The sequence below is a fragment of the Canis lupus genome, chromosome 24 (genome assembly GCF_048164855.1).
Source record: "Canis lupus baileyi chromosome 24, mCanLup2.hap1, whole genome shotgun sequence".
Lineage (NCBI taxonomy): Eukaryota > Metazoa > Chordata > Mammalia > Carnivora > Canidae > Canis > Canis lupus.
Window position 1 is genome coordinate 24309249 of NC_132861.1, and position 17389 is coordinate 24326637.

Below are 17389 nucleotides of genomic sequence, written 5' to 3' on the forward strand. Positions count from 1 at the left end.
TTTTCTTGTCTCCTTAAGGAGAGCTGATACTCTATTTCCTATTGTCCTCCAGGCTCTTTCCAAACCACGCCTAGTGATTATTAATGTTCAGGCTTTAAGTCTCCTTGGTTGTAAGAATTCATCAAATTCAGCCTGTCTGGTTTTCAAAGCCAAATGTTATGGAGACTGATCCCTGCATAGGCACCCTGGGGTAAGGGTCTGTTTCTCTCTCTTCTCCACACCCATATGTCCCTCCCTCCCATGAAAAGTCTCACCTGTTCTTTTAGCTCCCCACAGCGTCTTTGTCCTTCCTACCCTCTTCAATGTGGCCTCTTCCCTACATTATGTTGTGGCATTTGTTCTGCCAGTGTTCGGGTCATTTTCTAGGTTATTTACACTGATATGAGTGTTACCTAGTTGTTTTTGTGGAGTGAGGTGAGCTTAGGTCCTCCTACTACACCATCTCCCCAAAAGTCTTTTCCTGTTTGTTTTAGGATAGAAGTGGTGTTCTGAAGTCTTCTTTTTATTATTTGTTACTAATTCTTTGACTCTTTCCTGATATTCTCCATTATTTCAGAATAAATTGACCATTGATACTGTAGTCCTCATTATTTGCTGATTTCATATTTGAGAATTCACCTATTCACCGAAATTTATTTGTAACCCCATAATCAATACTTGCAGGGCTTCATAGTCATTTTCAGATGTGTGGAAAGGGAAGAAAAGATATGAATCACCTAAAGCACACATTCACAGCTATAGTGGAGCAAGGTGATGCTCTGTCTTCATGTTCCAGCTCTCCTAAATGATGACCAGAGGAATGGAGACATCCGGTAGGGGGCAGGAGTGAAAGAAGCTCCTGCTTTCAGTCCATTGCCAGCATTTGAACACAATTCTAACATGTTAGTGGGGTGCCTGAGGCAAGTCTTTTAACACCCCTGAACCGTGTTTACTATTTTTTAGCATGAAAATAGAAGCTGTCTATATGAGTTGTTTTAGGATTTAAGAATGTAATCAGTATGATAAATGTATACCAACATCAATTATATCAACAGAAATAGTTCAGTATTGCTAACATAACAAATTTATAGACCATAATTTCCTCAACTGATGAAAATGGTGCATCTTGCTTTTCTTAGTTTCTGTTAGTATGTGTTGATTTGTTTATTTGGATAATTAAATATAACTCTTTTGTTATTGAAGCACAGTCATTGGAGCACCTGGATGGCAAGGTCAGTTAAGCATCCAACTCTTGGTTTTGACTTAGCATCATGATCTGAAGGTCGTGAGATCGAGCCGAGTCAGGCTCTATGCTCAGTGCAGAGTCTTTATTTTTCTGTTCCTCTTCCTCTGCCCCTCCTGCTTGTGCTCTCTCTGTCTTTCTTGCTCTAAATCTTTAAATAAATAAATAAATAAATAAATAAATAAATAAATAAACAAACAGAACCAGTCTAATAATTACTGATCTTATATTGGGATAATAATGAACCTTTTGTGTAATTTATAAAAATTGTACCCTTCAGAGTACAAATATCTTAGGAAAGAAATAATCTTTCTTAAGTGCCTCCTTTGTTTGTTCTTTATTTGGTTAGTTTCTACTTAATTTTCAGGGGCCCAGCTAAGGCCTCATCCTCTCTAGGATATCTTTCTTAATTCTCAGTGCCTCCACTGAGTGTTCATCATTGCATATATTATATAAACATTACATCATGTATTAGCTGACTGCAAACTTGTTTAAATTAGTGCTGTGCTTTTCAATTTCCTGGCTCCTGACATAGTTTATGACACAGAGAAATTCAACAGATGATTCTTGTGCTGATCTAAAATAAGGATGTTAAAATATAATTTCAAACCTTTTTGGTTAAGAAATTGATGGTATCAACCTACAGATAAGATACTATTTCAAGAAGCAATATGTTTATTTGGGATGAAATACTTGCAGTTTGGGGTACACAGATAGATAGAACCCCAAATATATTAGGAGGTAAACTTTTTTATGGGGAAGAAAAAAGATTAGGTAAGCTTGTTTGTTTTTTTTTTTTTTAAAGATTTATTTATGAGAGAGAGAGAGAGAGTTAGTGCACATGAACCCAAAGGGGTAGAGCAGAAGGAGAGAGAATCTCCAGCTGACTTCCCCACCTAGCATGAAGCCTGACATGGGGCTCAGTCCCACCACCCTGATATGACCTGAGCCAAAATCAAGAGTCAGATGCTTTACTGACTGAACCACCCAGGTGCCCCAAGCTGTTTTTAAGAAGAGTTCATTGGTGCTAACAAGGATGCCTAGATTTGTACTTCATTGATTGGTCAGGGGTAATGGTCACTAGACAAAAGTTCACTTTCATCAGTCTTTCTCTTTCTTGCTGACTTTTAAAATGTTGGCAGTTTGGCCCTGTTCAGAGGTTTAGAAAACAGGATGTACAAGGCAGTTCCTCTGAAATGGCTGCTCCAGCTCTATTTTAAAAATGGCTCTACTTATATATCATTTTTCACAATGGGAGTTACTTCAAAGTGTATTACTTTTTCTAGCAGGGATAGGTACTTTTTTGTAAGCTAGCTTTTCTTAGGAAGTTTTATACCTCCAACCATACGCAAAGTTATAGAAGAACGAGTATGGTTTTTAAGATTTTAGGACAAATCTATCATTTGTTTTAAAAAATTAGCTTGAATGTACCCATCAAGAATCATTGAAGATAGCTTTGTACTTCAAGAATACCTATTTTTCTTTGTGAATTTAGCATTTCAGTACTCTTGTCTCAGATCTCTAAGAACAGTTTGTGAAAATAAAAAACTCCCCCGTATGTTTAAATATTTTCTTGTTACTCCAGTGATATTTTTGGGGAGGCAATTGATGTGACACTCACATAAAATAACATAAAAAAGTAAGAAATGCCCACTAGAATGTCATTTGGCTTTAATAAATCATGATGCAGTGTACGTTAAATATGTGAGGAAATTTAGATGTTCAGTACAGCATAATTAAATACATTTACTAACAAAACTTTGTTTTGGCATGCAATGACACTTTTGTTTGTGATATAAAGTTAAAGTGATTTAACTTTTATTTTATAAGTAAGATCAAATTATAGAATGATAAAATAATAATAATACCCAAAAGATGTGGAAACATTTGCTACATAAAGTGTCTGAGAAAAGAAGCAATAGTTAATAATATGGAGTACTGAGTGTTATTTACATGGAGCCTGAGAGCGGAGATACAAGGGAATGATTCCTTGTTCTTTCACAAAGAGGGTAAATGTTGCCATTTGCATGGCATTCCAATTTCATATTTAAACTGCTTTAAGCCATATATATTTAAAATAGAAGCAAAGGAAATCTTATAAGCAATTCTTTAGAAAATTGTAAATATCATGAAATGTCACCAAAACATAATTTTACATATATAAATTTAATTCTAGGTAGGTAAATTTATATTGAGAGAATAAAAATAATAATTACATTTATCAGTACTCCAATGTGCCAGAAACTATTCTAGGAGCTATTCATGGGTTACTTCTCAGTTTCTTAGCCACCTTGATAGAGGATATTATTCTCAAACAATGCAGTACAGGTGAATACTTCTGCCACAGAGATTTAGTTTCACATTCTATGTTTGTGAGCAGTATTAGCCTTTTAATAAAGGCTCAAGGCATTTCTAGCTGTGTATAATTCACAAGGTTTGCCTGATAATTGAAGTAAAAGATGGGAACAAACTTGAATGTAAAAGAGCGTTTTTATTTATTCATTATTTCTCTTTGATCCTCATAGTAATAAGTTACTTTAAATTATAGAACTAAGTTCACACTACACTATTCTATCTCATGTTTTTAGCTGACTACAAACTTAGCTCATCACTTGCTTCCAGCTTGAAATTGTTGTCATTTCTTATTGTTTTATATTTTGGCAGAATCAGTCAGAAGACTATCAGCCTAGCAGAAAGATATGACCAATTGCTTTAAAAATAAATGATACTAGACTGAATCAAGAAAGAAGAACGTTCATTAAAACTGTAGAAAAAAACCCTCATCAGTCTCTCCATATTGCTCTTGACAATGCCTGAGAGAGAGTTATATAATATTTTTATTTTCAGAGCCAACCAATCTCTTTTAACTTAGACTGCAGGATGAAGAGAGTAATAACATTTTCAGATAGCTCGTAAATTTAGTGTGAGTGAACTGAATTATTTCTTTCTTTTAGAAATTGTTGTCCTGTTCTTTTCTTTGGACTGATTTCATCAGAATTAACAGAGAAAAAAATTTACTATGTATTCTGGTCCTGTAGATTCACCTGCTCTTAATTAATAATGTATGTGAACTAATGTCATAATAAAGCAAAGCTGACTCCGATTTTTATTCAACTTTTTAAAGTATCAGAAGGACCATTGCAATGTGATTTTTCTGGTAAAATTGATCAAGGCTACTCTTTTACTACTTAGATTATTTCTAAAGAGTTGAAAATATCCAGTGAAATTAAATATTTAGAATATTAACTTTTTACTGTATTTCCTTTGGATTCACTTGAAAATGTATTAGGGGAAAAAAAGCAAAGGATTTCATTCAACAGTTTTCATTTTGTTTTTCAAAGTACATTAGTGCTGAAAAAACAAAATCAGAGTATGATATTATGTTCCAGTGACCAGACACAAAGAACATTTCAAAATATTGACTAGTAATATATCAGAAAATATCTAAAAGGTATTGAAATTATTGGAACTAAATACATAGAGAGTCAACATTCAAGTTCCAAGTTAGATTTCAGTGATGACAAATACCTGCTTCTCTTTCAGTTGTCCACTCTGGGCACAACTGCCACTTGTCCACTTCATCACCATGATCTGTTCTTTTTTTTTATGGGTACTTGGCTTTTATTCAAAGTCTCTTTTGCATGTAAGTGGTAGCTATTCTAAAGCTGTTGATACAGGAAGAAAGTGTGTGATGGTGGGTAGCACTCAAAGAAACTTGAAAACTAAATATTCAAATGAGGAAAATAGGAAAACTATGGGATGCCCATGAAGGTATGAAATGCCATTTGCAAGGTTCAGAGCATTTATCATGGGTTTAATCTGAACATCAGTTTTTTCCATGAACTTAATGTCCAAACTTTCAACAAGAGGCATTGCGTAAAGAAAATAATAAATTCAGTTCTATATATTATATTCCACAAATGAAGAAAAGCCACATAGTGATTTGGGGAATTATTGCTAACTATCAATTATATGTTAAAATTATATTAATATCCACATCATCTGGCCATTACTATGGATAGAGAAATAAATGATTTTCTGGAACATATCATTATTTATCTAATAGTTTTGTGAATTCCAGAGTCACACTAAGGGAAAAAAAAAACCTTACACTTTCAGGTAACTTCCATGAGAAATCTAGGACTCTAATAAGAGTTTAAGATACATTTTTTTTCTTTTTGATACCTTTATTCTCAAAAATATATTAGTTCCTTTAAGTAGCTAGAATAGCAGAACTACCACATTGATTACAATGCAGAAATGATTTTGTTTAAAACAGGAGTGGGCATTTCCCTGCTGGTGTAGTTGCTGCCCTGGGCTCTTCTTGCATACTCCCTGCAGTTCCCTACACTGCTGTCTTCCCTTTGCCTGCCTTCTCACCTTTTCTTCTCCTCCTTCTCTGTAGTCCTTTTCCACCCTTTGCATCTTCTCCCTTTTACTTTCTGCTCATTCTTTATTTCTTATTCTTTTTTTTCTCTTCTTATCTCTTCATTTCTTTCTCTTCCCTTTCTTTCTGTCTTCCCTTCCCATTTTCCTTACCTTATATTTGGGCCACATTTTTTCTCTTTCTTTAGTGGCCACCCTTGATGCCTCTTTTCTTTCTTTTTCATTTTTCCTCATATACGGAATCCATACATGAAGCAACAGAAATTCAGAAAGGCTAAGATAGTTCCTGCCTTGAAGGGAACGTTCTATGAGATGGAAAAGAAAGCTATGAATGAAAACCTCCGCAGTGCAAAACCTGTCCTCTCTGGTGAGCTCCTTGAGGGTAGAGATGGAGTCTTAATTCATTTCAGTAACTGTGTTGCCTGTAGTGCCCAGCCAGTGCTGTGGACACTGTCATACTCTACCTGGATCCCCGAGTCTTCTCTGTGGCACCCACCCCCTCTCCATGAGTGGGTGTTACCTGCTGCATTCTCAGGAAGACCACTTTTGGCCAATCTAGTCCTTATGCCCTCCAAATCATGGATGTTCCAGTTGCCTTAAGGGGGTACTAGAATCCAAGTTTAAATGTGAAGTTATGTTTTTTTTTTAATAGAATTTTATTTATTCATGAGGGACGCAGAGACAGAGAGAGAGGCAGAAACACAGGCAGAGGGAGAAGCAGGCTCCATGCAGGGAGCCCGACGCGGGACTTGATCCACGGTCTCCAGGATCAGGCCCTGGGCTGAAGGTGGCGCTAAACCGCTGAGCCACTGGGGCTTCCCTGAAGTTCTGTTTTGAACATGAGGAATGACCATATCAATTTTAATTGACAGCTCTTATGCATCGACTCTCACAAAATTGGTTTCGTTATAGGGATCTAACATGTGCTTTGGACCCTCGCTGTTGTCTTTGTCTGTACATTGCTATCAGATAGGAAGTTGTTGCTGTAGAAAGTGAGGGATATTTGGATGAGACATCCAAATTTCTGTGGAACTAGGCCTAAGCTCCACTCCAGCTGACACCAATCCTTGCTTTGCGCCTTCCCCAGCCCTGCTCTCCTCACTCCTTTTCTTGGGAGTACTGCTTCCCTTCCCCTCAGTCTGTGCCTCAGAGTCAGGTTCTCCTTCTTTTCTCCCTTTTCTCCCTATATTACTCCCTTTAGAGTACCCCCCTGGAGGCATACCACATGTATGCCATTAAGTATTGAATGAATGACTGGAACATGATATTACAAAGGAAGGATTAGAGAAAGCCTCACAGAGGTAGTCGTCTTTGAACTGGGTATGAGTTTTCCTATCCGACCTCTTTTTCTGTTCTCTTCTGTATTCAGAAACTGAACCAGTAAAGCAATTTCAGAAGATCTACAATACATTTTTTCCATCTAAAAATTTAGCATGCTTTAAGTTATAGAAAAATTTAGTGGAAAGTCGCGAGTTCCCATATCTCCACCTCTTCCCAAATTTCTCCTATTATTAGCATCTTGGATTCTTGAGCATTTGTTATCATTCATGAGCCATTATTGATACATTATTATTAACTAAAGCCCATACCTTACAGAAAGGCTCACTCTTTTGTTGTGCATTCAGTGGGTTTTGTAAATGTATAATAACATATCTATTGGGACAATATGGGACAGAATAATTTCATTGCCCCCAAAAACCTTTGTATTCCATCTGTTCATTCCTTCAGTTCTCCACTCTAAACTTATTAGGCAACCACTGATCTCTTTGCTGTCTCTATAGTTTGCCTTTTTCAGAATGTCCTATAGTTGGAATTATACAGTATATATGTACCTTTTCAAATTGGCTTCTTTCACTTAGCAATAACCATTTATGGTTCCTCCATGACTTTTTGTAACTTAGTATCTCATTTCTTTTTGTTGCTGAATAGTACTTCAATGTATGGATCTGCCTCTGTTTTGTAACCTTTCATTTGCTGAAAGCACCTTGATTGATTCCAAGTTTTAGTAATTATGAATAAAGCTGCTATAAACATCCATGTGCAGGTTTTTGTGTGGACATGGATTTTTAACGTATTTGGATAAATGCCAAGGAGTGTGATTGCTGGATTGTACAGTAAGAGTATGTTTAGTTTTGTAGGAGATTTCCAAAGTGTCTTCCAGAGTGTCTACCATTTTGCATTCCCATGATCAATGAATGAGAATTCCTGATGCTCAACATCTTTGACAGCATTTGTGATTGTTAGTGTTTTGGGTTCAGCCATTCTAATGGGAGTATAGTGGTATCTTATTTCAATTTACAGTTCTTTAATGACTTATGATGTTGAACATCTTTTCAAATGAATTTGCCATCTGTAAATATTTTTTGGTGAGGTGTCTGTTCAGATCATTTACCAATTTTTTTTAATTGAGTTGATTTCTTATTTTTGAGTTTTAAAAGTTCTTTAAATATTTTAGATACTAGCCTCTTAATAGATATGTTTTGCAAATATTTTCTTCTAGTCTGTGGCATGTCTTTTTAATTTCTTTTTTAAAAAGATTTTATTTATTCATAAGAGACACAGAGATAGAGAGGCAGAGACATAGGCAGAGAGAGAAGCAGGCTCCATGCATGGAGCCCTATGTGGGACTCGATCCCAGAACCCCAGGATCATGCCCTGAGCAGGAAGGCAGACGCTTAACTGCTGAGCCACCCAAGTGTCCCTCTTTTTATTTCTTTGTCTTTCTTTGGGAAGAATTTTTTAATTTTAATGACATCCAATTTACAGTATTTTTTTTCATGGTTCATGCTTTTGGTGTTGTATCAAAAAAAGTAATCACCAACAGCAAACCCAGAGTCACCTAGATTTTCTCTTATGTCATTTTATAGGAGTTTTATTGTTTTTGCATTTTATATTTAGGTCTGTAATCCATTTTGAGTTAATGGTTAAAGTTTGTGAACGGTATAAATGTATTCAAGATTTTTTTTTTTTTTTGCATGTGGATGTGCATTTGTTTGAATACCATTTGTGGAAAAGAGTTTGGATTGCCTTTGCTCCTTTGTCAAAGATCAGGTGACTGTACTTGTGTCAGTGTATGCCTGCGATTTCTGTTCTGTACCATTAATGGATTTCTCTATTCTTTTGTTAGTACACATTGTCATGATTATTGTAGCATTATAATAGATCTTAAAGTCTGTTGCTGTTCATCTCATTCACTATTGCGATTCTTTTTTTAAAGACATATTTATTGAGTGCAAATCATATATTCTAGGGCTACAGCAGCGATTAGAATAGATAAAAAAAACTTATACTCATGGAGTTTACTTTTTAGTGGGGATACTGTGTGTACATACACATATAGACCCTTAATGTTAAATAATAAATGCATGCATGAAAATACAAAAGTAAAGGCATATTGCAGATTATAAAACTCCTGATTGAACGTTAGTATATAAAAACATGTTTGTGTACACATAGTCATGTGTATTTGAAAGTGAAAAAGCTATGTACTTGACTGTTTTCAGCAGAGGATATCTTTACCAAACCCTAATTTCATAATAACCACTAATAATTATCTTTTTTCAATTCTAGTCTTTTCCTTGATTGCTCAGTATTTTATTAAGAAAGAATATTGAGACATATTGCAGTGTGGGATATTACCTAGAAAAATGTTTGCTGTAGAATAAATGATTAGAAGGGATTTTTAAAGTGCAAAATAGTGGAAAGCTGTTCATAAGAATGCAGGGATAAGAGCAGATGTTTGGGATGTTTGGTGATGGTCCTAACACAGATAATTTGACCCTGTATCCCAGGAAAGCCATAAGGAGTGTGCTGATAAGATTCAGCAATAGGCAGAGAATCATTTTAGTGATGTTAAGGTTTAATATCAAGAAAGCTAGTGTTGGGCTAATCCACTTGTGAGTCCTGGAACAAAATAAATAAATATTAGCAAAATAAGAGAAAAATTAAATGACTAATGATGTCACTATAGGAATAAAGAGAAAATCATCTTTTTTTGTAAGGTACTGTATAAAAGTAGAATGGCAAAATTTGGTGAGACTCTCATTTTGGAAATTGATGATAAGTCTGTTTATTTGGTAATCTAAAGTTACAGTAAGTTGCAAATGAGCTACTTTGTAGTTGTCACATTTAATTTGAGATGAAGGGGAAACTAATAATGTATATTTTTTGGAAGGTTATGTAGACTTGGGGAACCCCGTTTATACTAAATCATCAGAAATTAATGAACTATGCCTATGCCCCATCTGGTTCAGAGCTCAGGATAATGTCTTAGCCTGCTCAATACAATCTGTGAAAAATATAAGCACTTACATCAATTATGTGAAGAGAGAAAACTGAGTAATGAAGTCTTTTCATGACATTTCCATGTTTTCTTTCAACTGCTAGATACCTGAGTTTTTTATTTGTTTATGTTTTGTTTTCAGTGTTCAATTTTAGGCATGAGAAAGTAATACATATATTATTGTATATTTCTCTCAAATTCTGCATTGCAAAAACCTATATAAATATATGAATCAGAGCAATTTTATGTCCATTTTGAAGCATAGACAGTTATCTTCAGTGAAGTAACAATGTATTATTGGGTTATCAATAATATGTTACTACATAATATTAAGTGTAAGAACCACTATTAAAGGAGACTTGAATATTCTTTTCTATCGATAGTTGAAGTTAGCTTTGAGGTAGAAAATTCCAAGAAATCCTAGGGTCTCTCACAAAGAAGAGGCAATCAGGGAACAAAAGTTACTGACTTTTGTGCCTATAATATTCCAAGCACCAGGATGATTTTTTTGGATCATTCTTATTACATAAATTATCTAACTAATCCTAACAGCAATCCTATGAAGTATATGTTAATATCCACGTTTATCAGATGAAAGGATTTGAGACCTATAGTATTAAAAAGATATTGCTGAAATACTCTTAGCAACTTAAAATAAGTTTTACAGGGGCATCTGGGTGGCTCAGTCCGTTAACCATCTGACTTCGGCTCAGATCATGATCTCAGGGTCCTGGGGTCAGGGTCCCCTATTGGCCTGGTGTAGAGATCCACACTCAGCAGGGAGTTTGTCCTTCTCCCTTTCCCTCTGCCCGACCCCCACTCCTGCTGTCTCTCAAATAAATAAGTAAAATCTTAAAAAAGGCCAGTGCCTGGGACAGTGGGGAAGCTGTGCCCACAGCTGCCGGCTGCGCGGCCAGATGAGGGGGCGATGGAACTGGAGCCCGAGCTGCTGCTGCCGGAGGCCCAGGAGAGTATGGAGGCGGCACAGAGCTACCGGTGGGAGCTGGGCCAGAGGCTGCAGGGGCTGCAGGAGGCATGGAGGCAGATCAAAGAGAGTGCATCACAGACAAGAGATGTCCTCAAACAGCATTTTAATGATTTAAAGGGATCTCTTGGGAAGCTTCTGGATGAGCGAAGGTAACCACAAGAGGTGGATACCATTGAACAGGAAACCATTAAACCTCTAGATGACTGCCAGAAGCTCATAGAGCATGGAAGTTAATACTGCAGAGGACTTAGTCCAAGAAGGGGAGATTGCCATTCTTGGTGGCATAGGAGAACAGAATGAAAAACTATGGAACTCTACCAAAAAGGCCTCACACATTCAGTTGGACAGCTTACCAGAAGTGCCTTTACTGGTTGATGTGCCTTGTTTGTCTGCTCAGTTGGATGACGCAATTCTGAACATAGTGAAAGACCACATTTTCAAGGATGGAACGGTAGCATCTCGCCCACCAGTACAGATAGAAGAACTAATAGAGAAACCTGGAGGCATCATTGTTCGATGGTGTAAGGTGGATGACGACTTTACAGCCCAGGATTACAGGCTCCAGTTCTGCAAATGCACTTCAAATCATTTTGAAGATGTATATGTAGGCTCTGAAACTGAGTTCATTGTGTTGCACATAGACCCCAACATTATCAGTTCAGAGTTTGTGCCCGAGGAGATGGCTGACAGGAGTGGAGTCCTTGGAGTGTCCCCCAGATGGGTCACTCCACATTGGTGCCTCATGAGTGGACAGCTGGTTTTGAGGGGTACAGCTTGAGTAGTCAAAGAAATATAGCCCTCCGGAATGATTCTGAGTCCTTGGGTGTGCTCTACTCCAGTGCTCCAACTTATTTCTGTGGGAAGACATTGACATTCAGAGTTGAGACTGTGGGACAGCCAGACAGAAGAGACAGTATAGGAGTGTGTGCAGAAAAACAGAATGGATATGATTCTCTGTAGCGTGATCAAGCAGTGTGCATTAGTACAAATGGTGCAGTTTTTGTAAATTGAAAAGAAATGACTAATCAGTTGCCAGCAGTTACTTCTGGGTCCATTGTCACATTTGACATAGAAGTGTGACTCTAGGATCCACCAATAATAACGAAGGAGGAAACTTCAAGCTTAGGGTAACTATTAGCTCAAATAACAGAGAAGTGGTTTTTGATTGGTTGCTTGAGCAGTCCTGTGGTTCTCTTTATTTTGGATGCTCTTTTTTCTATCCTGGATGGAAAGTGTTGGTATTCTAGATTTTTGAGTGATTGGCTATGGTTTTACAGAGTTTTAAACGTAGCTGTCCCCAGCTCAGTTTAATTGTAATTGGTTTAAAAAAAAACTGTTAGATTCATCTCGTAGTTAAGTCATTGGAAGTGGAAATGGTTTACTGGATTTATTTTGGAATATTTTAGCAATAAGAGATTTGACTATTATGGACAACACTGTAGTATAGTCAGCCTTCCTTGTAGCATAGTGTTGATTGAAATATCAGCATCACGATAAAAAATGAAATTGGCTTTTAAAGTATGAGGAGATACAGAAAGCCCTATATCCTTCCACTGTGTACTTCTTGGAAAGTTGATTGTTAGAACAGAAAAACTTAACGTTATCTGATTAGATTTATATCTTCTAAGGATCCAAGGCCATGTAAAACTCTAGGATCAAACAGTAGGAAGAGACCAGCGAGACACCAGAGTTCTATAATATACATTCACTTGTGTGCTCTCCACCTGAGTGGTGAATATGCTGTCCATATTCAAGTATTTGTCAGCAGTATTGAATTTTATCTCATGTTCAGTAATCTTTAAGGCCCAAAAGCATGATAATTTTTGTGTTTTTAAAAATTACTGAGCAGGTGTCTACAATAGGCAAAGTATTTTCTTTTTCCTTTCCTTGCAGTTTGATTCATGATAGGCTAGAGGATTTTTACAGGGTGGAACTACTTATGAAAGTAGTATGTACAGCAATAGCCATTCACATATATGTAATATGCACTTGTGCATACCCAGCCTCAGTGATATGTATGTTACTACTCATAGGGTATGAGCTACATACAGTCCAGTTTAATGTCAGTTTTATAAATGGTCTTCTGGTGGACCAAACAAATAGAGGGTAAATACTTGACCTATTTTTTTTAAAACTTAAATTTGTTTAAAATATTTATTTGAAGGACTTATTTAGTATGTAAAAATGATTATCTTAACTTGCTATACCAGCCTGCAGATTTTTTTTTTAATGTGAAATTTTTTCCCTTCATTTTTAACAGTAGAGATGTGGAAAAGCAAGTTTGATATTTTTGTAAGATAATTTATTTGGGGATTCAAATTCCCTGTTAGACAATCATGACCTTTTTCCCTTGCCTTTTTATATATAAGTAAGTTGTCTTTCATTTGTTTAGTGATTATTAAGAAGATGTGCTAGAATGTAGTTGCCTCGTCCAGCAGTCTGAAACAAAATAAAAAACTAAAAGTTAAAAAAAATCTTAAAAAAGAATTATGAACATAATTTGATGCCTAAAAATTTATCCACATATTTACTTACAAATGAAACATTTTAGTTATATTTCCTTTACAATTCTAAAACACAGGGGTGTTTGGGTGGCTCAGTTTGTTAAACATCTGCCTTTGGCTCAGGTCATGATCTCAGGGTCCTGAGATCCAGCTGGGCCTTGGGCTCCCTATGTAGGAGTCTGCTTTGACCTCTCCCTCTGCCCCTCCCCCCACTCATGCTTGCCCACACACTCTCTCAAATAAATAAATAAAATCTTAAAAAAAGTTCTCAAGCACAAATGTATTTCCCATTTCAGTGTCTTGAAACTCAGAAATATGCACCTCTCCTTAGGAGCATAAAAGAAATTCTTGCAGTTTCTAAATATTGACTGAAACTTATAATATCATGTTTTTGTTACATGTATATAACTATAAAACTCATAAACTCTTTATACTTTTTATGAAACTATTAAATCAAAGGAATATATAAATTAATATTGAGTAACATATCAATATTATTAAAATTAAAAATGTTAAAACTAGATTTTGCACAAATGACATCTTTACTTATAATATGAAATATACCATCTGTTAGCTTAATTTTTTTCATGTAAATACTAATATGTCCCTTCATTATTCAGTTCTACTCATGAACTTTCATTTTCAGAGTAAATCCCAATATCTGATAGTCTTTTTTCTTTTTTTCTTTTTTTAAAATTTTTAAAAAATTTTTATTTATTTATGATAATCACAGAGAGAGAGAGAGAGAGAGAGAGAGGCAGAGACATAGGCAGAGGGAGAAGCAGGCTCCATGCACCGGGAGCCCGACGTGGGATTCGATCCTGGGTCTCCAGGATCGCGCCCTGGGCCAAAGGCAGGCGCTAAACCGCTGCGCCACCCAGGGATCCCTATCTGATAGTCTTTAACACAGTTATATCTTTACATGCTTCATTCTTACCATTCTCTAGTATTACAAGAGTACTAGTAGCTTTAACAGATGGTATCATAATTGCCAACAAAAGGACTGATACTTTACCACACTACTTGATTATATAGTGGATATATAAGTAGTCTATAATATCTTTATATTATTATTTGCATTTTAATCTAAATGAAAATGGAACATTAAAAATTTTTATAAAATGCTATATACCCCCAGTAATACATGTTGGAATTTTCAAATTTCTAAGAACTATAGTCATCCATGGCTAGAATGGACTACCTTGAGCAGTGTTCATTTTGGTCCCTTCTAGAAGGTATAGAAACATGTGTTTTGGATTCTTTAAGACTCCACTTGGTCTTGAAGATCCACTAGATTATTCCTGGGATTCAGATAAAGCTGTTATACTCATGGTAACAGTTTATTACAAAAAAGGATACAGATTATAGTTGGCAAAGAAAAAAGACACATGGGGTGCAGTCTAGGAGAAACCAGATCCAAGCTCCCAAGGTTCCCCTCCTAGTGGAATTCACAAGAACTCACTTAATGTTCCCAACAATGGTGTATGACAACACGTGTGAAGTTTCATCACTTACCTGAGTCAACACTTACCAAGTCTTTGTGCCCAGTTTATGTTTAGGGTCAGTCATCTGAGCATTTAGTGACTACATGATTGACTTCAGCTATTCAGACTCTGGCCCCGATTCTGCAACTCCTTCTTCCCTATCCCTACTGACACACACTGACTGAAATAGGCATTCATCCACCATAAATCAAATTGTTAGGATAAAGTTTTCTGGTCAGATTGGTACAGCATGGCTTCAGGCATTCAAAACCACTCTTATTAGGCATAATATCCCAAGGTCTCAGAGATTGTATCCAAAAAGTTAGTCAGGGGTCAGCCCTGAAGACAGGCCTTTCTTTGGGATGTGGAGGATTAAAGCAACTCAGGCCTCCTGAGTTAACCCTTTCCTGCTGGTTTGAAAACATTTTTGATTCAATTATCTGCAGTCACAAAAATTCACCAACTATTAGGCACATAGAATGTGTCAGTCCCTATCCAAACGTTACCATATATTTTTTCCTCAACAAAAACAATATTAGACCCATTTACTGATGAGGCAGATGATAATCAGCTAATTTAATTTCTTCATATGACATGGCTAATAAATATTACAGCTGGTATTTAAACGAAGTCGTATTTGATTTTATGACCTTGCAATTTCTACTGCTCCATCCATTATATATTCTGGGTTAAAATTAGGCTTTAATAGTCTACAAGATAAATATCTTATAAAGGAATAAGAACTACAGTCAACGAATGCAATATATGTTGCCACTGTTTGGTTTAAGCACCCATGCCACCTGGCATTAGTCATCATTCCTCTATACTTGCTCAGTTTGGAATAATCAATATACCAAATAGAAAATGACTACCGCAAAAAGGCTCTGTCTTAAAATTCCTTAGCCCCCTTACTGAAGCTGATTCTTTATGTACGTAATATTTCTTAAAATATATGTTGGTGTTGGGAGGAAAAAGTTTTGCTCTACCCTTCTAAATTCTTAGACTGGTCCAATGACCAAATTAACGCAGGACAGACAACAGGAGAAAAACAAATTTAATTATGTTTGTGCAGGGCATCTCTAAAGATACTGAGACCCAAAAACAAGTCGGATAATTGAAGTTTATATGCCATTCTACAGGAAGGAATAAGATAGGGGCCCGGGGCTTCAAGTAGATAAGGGTAGTTCACAGGACAATAAGAAGAGCAGATGTTAGGTAATTAGATGTTTGCCCTGACATGCGTGAAGGCCATTCAGATAAAAGTTATCTCTGGTCAGATAGCTTTATTCTGAGCCAAGCTCTCTGTCTAAATTCTTTTAGACAGTTAAAGGAGAGGTAAAGGTTTTTCTTGAGTCTGCTGGGTCTTTCATGCCTGAAGCTTACAATAATCTGAATGCCAAAGTGTTATATTTTGGATTCATGTATTCCATTTCTCTTCACTGGTCATTGGGAATGACATTGTAGCAAGTATTAATTATATTATTTCCTTAACAGAATGTTGATTTTTTTTCTGCCAGTCTGGTAAATTATGAGGAGATCGTGTTTTTCCTTTGATACTGGGCCTTATTCTTCATTAGGGTAGATCTATTTTGGCTTTGCTCCTTGTCCTGGGAAGCGGCCCTTTATTCAGAATATAGTCTTTTCTCATAAACTGTGGGCTTTTCTGACATCGAAGTGAGCATCTGAGGTATCACCCATCTGCTGAGCCAACACTCCATTGTCTTTCATTGGAGCAACCTCTTGTACCTTCACCATTGAGCTTTCAGCTTACTTCCAGAATTCTCTGGTAGGAGTCACACAGTGTTGCTCTGCACATATCCAGTTCTTTTCTCATTTCATGGAACCTTCATGAAGACTAGGCCACCTTGTTCTCCTCCAGTATCCTGCCCCATAAATTTCACTCCTTTGTTCAGATGCAGACTCCAGTCTAAGCTTCTTCAGTTTTGTAATACTGAGTGCAGATAACCATCTCATTTTCTGGAGAATACCCTCAATAGGAAGCCAGGTTAGAGGTGAGATTCATCTCCTCAGTTTTCTTCCCGCAGTGTGGCATTGCTTCTTGTTCAGTTTTTACAAAGTCACACCCATATAAATTGTCCAGTTTTGTAGTCATTTACCATGGGAGGTCCAGTCTAGAAAGAGTTATTCTGCTAGTGCTAAAATTAGAAGTCAAATAAAATAATTTAATTGACATTTACAGCCCTTTTCAATTGAGTGTCCGTTCACTTTCCTGATATTTACTGTGTTCACAGCAACCCAGTGTGGCTTCCATTTCTCAAACTTGATGCATTTAAGCATACCCTTCTCTTACCTTGGAATACCTTTTCATTTCTCTTCTATTGGTGAAAACTTACTTAGTTCTCAAGACCCAGGTAAAGCACTATTTCCCCTTGTGAAGCTACTCAGGACCACTCTCACCAAACCTAAATCCTGTTATTTTGTCCAAAGAACTTCATATGTTCTATAAGTATTTCTGTGTGAATCTGCTTTCCAAACTAATTATGATAGCTTTAAAGGGGAGTA

The 17389-nt window shown here is 36.4% G+C and overlaps 1 protein-coding gene and 1 pseudogene across 1 annotated transcript in view; both read left to right on the top strand.

Moving 5' to 3' along the window:
- Positions 1–17389, top strand: part of GALNTL6 (polypeptide N-acetylgalactosaminyltransferase like 6) — a 1159236-nt gene that overhangs the window by 46945 nt on the left and 1094902 nt on the right. The gene's annotated exons all lie outside the window — the stretch shown is intronic.
- On the top strand, positions 10816–12186 carry LOC140616454 (cytokine receptor-like factor 3 pseudogene; annotated as a pseudogene).